This window comes from Felis catus, chromosome B2, assembly GCF_018350175.1.
Source record: "Felis catus isolate Fca126 chromosome B2, F.catus_Fca126_mat1.0, whole genome shotgun sequence".
Classification (NCBI taxonomy): Eukaryota; Metazoa; Chordata; class Mammalia; order Carnivora; family Felidae; genus Felis; species Felis catus.
This window is the reverse complement of record NC_058372.1, coordinates 101078635-101084634: the sequence shown is the minus strand read 5'-3', so window position 1 is coordinate 101084634 and position 6000 is coordinate 101078635. Positions and strand designations below refer to the sequence as shown.

Genomic DNA, 6000 nt, shown 5'->3' with positions numbered 1-6000 from the left:
AGAAGAATAAGGGAATGTGGTGCTTTTCAGAGGAAAAAAAAAGATATCAACTATAGATGGCTTCTTTTATCTCCTACAAATACTGACTTTGAAATTACCATGTGTGCTTTAGATTCAATTTAATCACTCAGTTCCATCAACTTTTGTTTTCCTTAAAATAACTCATCTTTTTCCTTTACTCCTCATATCACAACCACTACCCTAGTACAGTCCCTCAGTGTTTGGCCCATTCGGATGTCCCCAGACTAACAGACTGAATTCTCTTCATCTCGTCATTCGATTCCTTAAAGCCTGACGTTCACACATATCCCACCCTCGTCCAAGAGGCCCCACCAATAGCTCTTCCTGACCAGGTCCCAGTTCTTGCACTTCTCATACCCTAGAATACCTCTCCCTCCCCTAGCTCTGTTTTCAATCTTGAACTCTTCCTTTAGTTACATCTATTAGGCTCCAGTCCCCTATGAAGTTTCCCCGTTTAGTCAGCTCTGAGTTTCCCCCTCCTCCTGCCAGCATATATAATTCAGGGTGTATTATATAAATCTTTACTGTTGCAATTCTTGTGTATTAGGCCAGCAGCCCGAGGAAAGGTGCCATAGCTTTATATCTGTTGCTATATCTGCTTAGCCTACAACTCTTCAAGCTCTTATGGATTCTGAGTTTACTCTCATCATACTTTTCTTAGGTTTTATGTTTGCCTTATATATCGTTGTTACAGGTTTTATCATACTATTTCAACAGAATATTCCCTAATCAGTGCAATCAATGCGTTAGTAAACCTTGGATAGCTGAATCTAATTCCAATGCAAGACTTAAAATGCTCTACTTTTTAAATCACATTTGCATTATTTGGATTATATGTGCTTTGCCTTACTATAATGCATTACTAAGACTTCAACCCTCATTTACTGAATAAGCAAAATAATGTGTAATAAAGGAGATAATTTGAGGAAGAAAGAACTGGAAATATGCAATAGTGGAATCTCATAGTACAGATCTGGATTTATTTCAGACCTAAGAATATGGAGGAAAATGAGATAATCACTAAATGCAAAATATATCAGTTGTGGAGAAGGTAAGAGACAACATGAAGTAACCAGAGAAAGAAGTAAAAAGGATTATAAAGCATCATCTGTCCTCCAGCTTCCATGATGTATCTGCTTTGAGCTTTATAACTTAATGTTTTTTTCTTCCTAAGGCAACCATCCCACCTCCAGCAGTTTCTGGATACCACATTTAAAATAAAAGTTACATTAAAAATTTTTTTTAATGTTTATTCATTTTTTTGAGAGACAGAGCATGAGTTGGGGAGGGGCAGAGAGAGAAAGAGCCACAGAATCTGAAGCAGGCTCCAGGCTCTGAGCTGTTAGCACAGAGCCCGATGCGGGGCTCAAACCCACATACTATGAGATCATGACCTGAGCTGAAGTTGGACACTCAACCACCAAGCCACCCAGACGCCCCCAGAGTTAGCATTTTTATGTGTTGCTTATATTTTACCTCAAATTAAATTGTAGCTATCAGGTAATAAATAGAATCCCTCCATGCCTCTCACACACTAAAATAAAAGTTAAACAGTCAGAGTAAATTAAACTACCTCACCGTTATGGTGTGAACCCTTAGTACATACAATTCTGATGACTGTTGCTGTTTGGTAACTAGCCTGGCGATGCCACACGCTTACAATTTCCCAGCATCTGTATGCTTTTCTCTGTGCCATTGGATAGGTATGTCCTAAACTCTAGCAATAGGATACGTGTGAATATGTTTCATGTTGGACCCTCGACAGCAAGACCTCCTAAGACTCAAGCAAGCACATCAAGTGTTCTTTCTCTTCCTCTTCAGCCACCATGCTAACCCAACCTGACTGATATTCAGGGCAGGGCAAACCATCAACTTTGTTTTGCTTTTTATAATTATCCACCCTGCCATTTAGGAAACTAGGCCAATACTTGGCATGATGAGTTGGTGGCATTCTTCTCTTTTTTGAAGCAGAAAGCAGCAGATGACACTCTAGCTCTTGTGGAATTGTAATATAACATTATTCAGAGTCACAGCGACACTTAGATCATTTAAGTCTAGAACCTGTCCAGGATTTGCCTCCAATAACAATCACTGCTCTGCAGAGCAGTTTGTTAGATGGGGGAAAATATATTACACCCATTATTTCAAATAGCACTCATGGATGTGAATAAATTAGAAAAAGAAAAAAAAAGGAAATCTTCTCGTGAAGAGATCTTAATGCCATACTCTGCTAGTTTAGGACGCTGTGGTCTATAATGCGATGATAGATTTATGAAGTATATAGTCTACAGAGGTGATAGTGTGAAGAGACCCTTGGTATAACACTGTTAGGTGTCTTTAAAATAATTTTTTAAATGGAGTACAGTTCTTGCAGCACCCTGCTTGAGTAGAAGGAAAAGTACAAAAAAAAAATGCCTGATACTGGTTGCTATGGCAGCAAGTGCAAAAAGTGAGTCTGCATTCTGTGTCAAGGTAATGAATTTAGCATCTACAGGAAAAGAAATGGATTTCCTGTCACACACTGTAAATCCACCACAGGAAATGAACACATTGGAGTCATTTTGGGATGTTTAAAACCCATTTAAGATGTGCAAAAGTGGTAGAAAGAGTGCATCAGATTACCTCAAGGGGCTCAGTTTTTCCCCATCAGTGTATTTTCATCCATGTCCGTGATAGGGAGAAAGAAAGAATCTTCCATGTGAGTCTGGCAGTTTGTATGTAGCAAGTCCCAAAGTGAAGATGCCATGGCCACGATTTTTCCTCAGGGCCTTAATGTTGCTCTGGACTGCTGAAAATTTCTTCTCAAGGAATACTCTTCCCTGAGGGAGGCATTTCACCCATTCCTTGACTCTTGACGATTATCTAGTTCTTACTCCTGTCAATATACAAGGTCATCCTTTAATGGGCTTTGCTAGGCCTACTCCCAGGCTCTCTTCCCCCCTCACAAAAGCAGTGTTGTACTATTTTTGTCACTGCTCTGCTAAGTTGGCAATTGAATAAGCATTTTCAAAATAATAACAACAACACCAACAATAATATGTGTGTGAACATAAATTATGTATCCTATTAAACTGAGAAATAGACATAATATAGATTAGGGAGTGCCAGAGATTCATGGATAATCCCCTTGAAGTAATGTTCACTCTTATAGATAACTACTAAACTAGAATTATACATTATATGTAGTAATGATGTTGGAATGATTTAATATGGGTTCTGCAACAGACTTACATCTCAGAAACTTAATACTAAAAGTCTTAAATTTTTATCGATGGCCTGCCTGATATGAGTAGAGCAGCCCCCTTACCGTGTAGCTCTGCCATCTAAAGTACTTGATCTCCAAGGTTGACCTGGGAGGGAAAGAGAGAAGGTTGAGGGGACAACCTTGGAGGTGGCATACTACTTCTACCCATATCTCATTGGCCAGAAACCAGTCAAAAGACAATCAGAACTGCAAGAAAGCATAGAAAACATATGTGAACATTAGCAGTTTCTACAACTACGGTTTGCTAATAGAGACTTTGTTAGGCAGTATTTTCTATTTTGGAAATTGGAATCACTGTTGTTATTGGCTGAAGAATACACACCAGACTTGGGTAAAATGATATGGCAGTTTCAAAATCTACATGACAAACAAATGACCTGTATTGGTAGCTGCAGTGGGCCCTTTTATGCCAACATTAGTCCTTCTCCATGATTTCTTTATGCCTCACCTATTTTTGGCTAAAACATAAGGGTGCAAAAAATTATCTCTAGACTTTATTAGAAAAATATTTCTGTGTTAGACAAAATATTTCTGCAAGGAACAAGAGACAAGGATAATGGTAATGATAGCCTTTCATTGTACATTCAGACAAAATTAAAAACTTGCAATCCTAGGAGCCTCTTTCCCACCTTTCAACTACCCTTAGACTTAATCTTCAAAGAAGTCCACACAAAACAGCCATTATCACAAAATATCTTCACATCGCTTAACAATTCAGTAACAGCATACTGATGTCAGTGTAACTGTAATAAAGTACCTTTGCACCACTTTTATTTCTATTATCTTTGGGGATAGTGCAGTCGGAATAAAGTAAAGCATAAAATCAAGTACTTTGTTAATTGTTGATATTGCTTTATCAAATACTAAGTAAAGACCAAAACAAAGCAGAAAGTATGAGTTGTCTCAGTCCACTTAGAGATGGAAAGCAAAGAAACAGAATTCCCAAGTATAAACTTGGCTGAACCATTTGGAAGCCCAACTTGCCTATTGCTTTAGAAATTAATGGACTACAGATGTTACTATATTTTAACAGCATATTGTACCCAGATCAGAGACTATGCATGGTCCCAGTAGGACAGATGTTTTGTGCAGTCAGTGGAAAATTCAATCAAATAAGCTGTAATTGCAAAAGTAATTAAAGTTCATTACTTACAGTAAATATATTCAGAAAACTTCAATAGTGAAGGAAAAGCAACTTTCTTCTTTTAACATCATACCAGACAAAATTAAAATAGAAAGAATTTGATCACTAGGACAGGGCGAAGAATTCTCTTCCAGTCTAGAGATAAGTAAATATTTGCAAAATAATAAAAGTTAAGTTAAAATATTCAATGATGCTTCATATAAATAATCAAGTTGAAAAAATGATGGACATGGATATCATCAAATACAGTTGAGAAAGATTTAGGCATATAATAAATTTTAAAATAGTTACATAATTTCAAAATTGTACCATTGGGAATATTACATAAGAGGTTAAAAATATGATAGATCTTGCCAGGTTTCCCCAAGTTCAATATCTGGTCTTTTAGAATAGTTCTGAAGAGTTGTGGAAGGTCTTTTTTTGTCCTCAAAAGTTCAATGAAGTGTCACCAATTATGCATATTATAATAGTAAAAAAAAAAATAGCATTTTTACCTATCTGCTGTGTGCTTGGCATTGTGCTAAGAACTTTACAACAATCCAATAAGATAGGCTTGTTATTTCCCCATTTTACAGATGAAAATAATGACCTTTAAAGAAATTAAGTAACATTCTAATATCACACCTAAGTGGAGACGTGGTAACAAACTGGATGGTTATACTCCAGAGGCTACACTCGATTATATTGCCTCAGAAAGTCAGGGTTCTTATTTATTCAAATGCTGTTTCCCGGGTGCCTGGGTAGCTTAGTCAGTTAAGCGTCCGACTCTTGATTTCAACTCAGATCATGATCTCATGGTTCATGAGTTCAAGCCCACATCATGCTCCATGCTGGATTCTCTCTCTCCTCTCTTTCTGCTCCTCCCCTGCTCATATGAGTGTACTCTCTCCCTCAAAAATAAAATTAATAAGCTAAAAATACATACATACACACAGACACCCATACTATCTCTTTCCAATAGTTATTTGAGGTAGTCATAACATGTTTAAAAGTCACAAAAGTTATGTATGAACATTTTAAAATCTTTCTTGAACTTATTTACATTTTCACTCTGTAATGATCATTATATCATTATGTAAAGTGTCTTTTTTGATACTTACTACTACTTTAAGAGGCAGAGAGCCCCTTTATTTTACATGCTCTGTATTTGATCAATTGGGATCTTACTCACATTTTCCATTAATTTAAAATTTTTAGGTATGTCTTCATGTACTCTTGTGTTTCTTTTTAATTATTTTTATTAAGCTCTATTTTCTCCCAATTTTGTAATAACACAGAACCCATTTATCCACTTTATAAAACTATTATTATTCTTCAAATTATTCTTCATGAGTTTTCACTTCCTTTGTCTCTTAACAGATACCACATTGGAAGTACAAAAATTCTTTAACTTTGAGTAAGGCCAAGCTAGTATTTTCCATTTTGTTCTTCCGTGGTAATGCATTTTTATTGTAATAACACACTAGGTTAGGAAATTCAAGAAAAAGGCAGCTACTTCTTCCTAAAAATTTTTCCTGGGCTGTAATTAGTAATACATTAGTTTTTGGTTATTTTTCATTTTTTCTAAGCA

At 36.3% G+C, this 6000-nt stretch overlaps 1 long non-coding RNA gene across 1 annotated transcript; it reads right to left on the bottom strand.

The window, feature by feature from the left end:
- Nucleotides 1-1400: 1400 nt before the first annotated feature.
- On the bottom strand, nucleotides 1401-4583 carry LOC123385516. Its single transcript, XR_006598179.1, has 3 exons — nucleotides 4440-4583; nucleotides 3329-3472; nucleotides 1401-2896 (listed from the first exon to the last, which is right to left on the bottom strand). It is a non-coding gene; the product is annotated as an uncharacterized LOC123385516 (long non-coding RNA).
- Between the last annotated feature and the right edge of the window lie 1417 nt (nucleotides 4584-6000).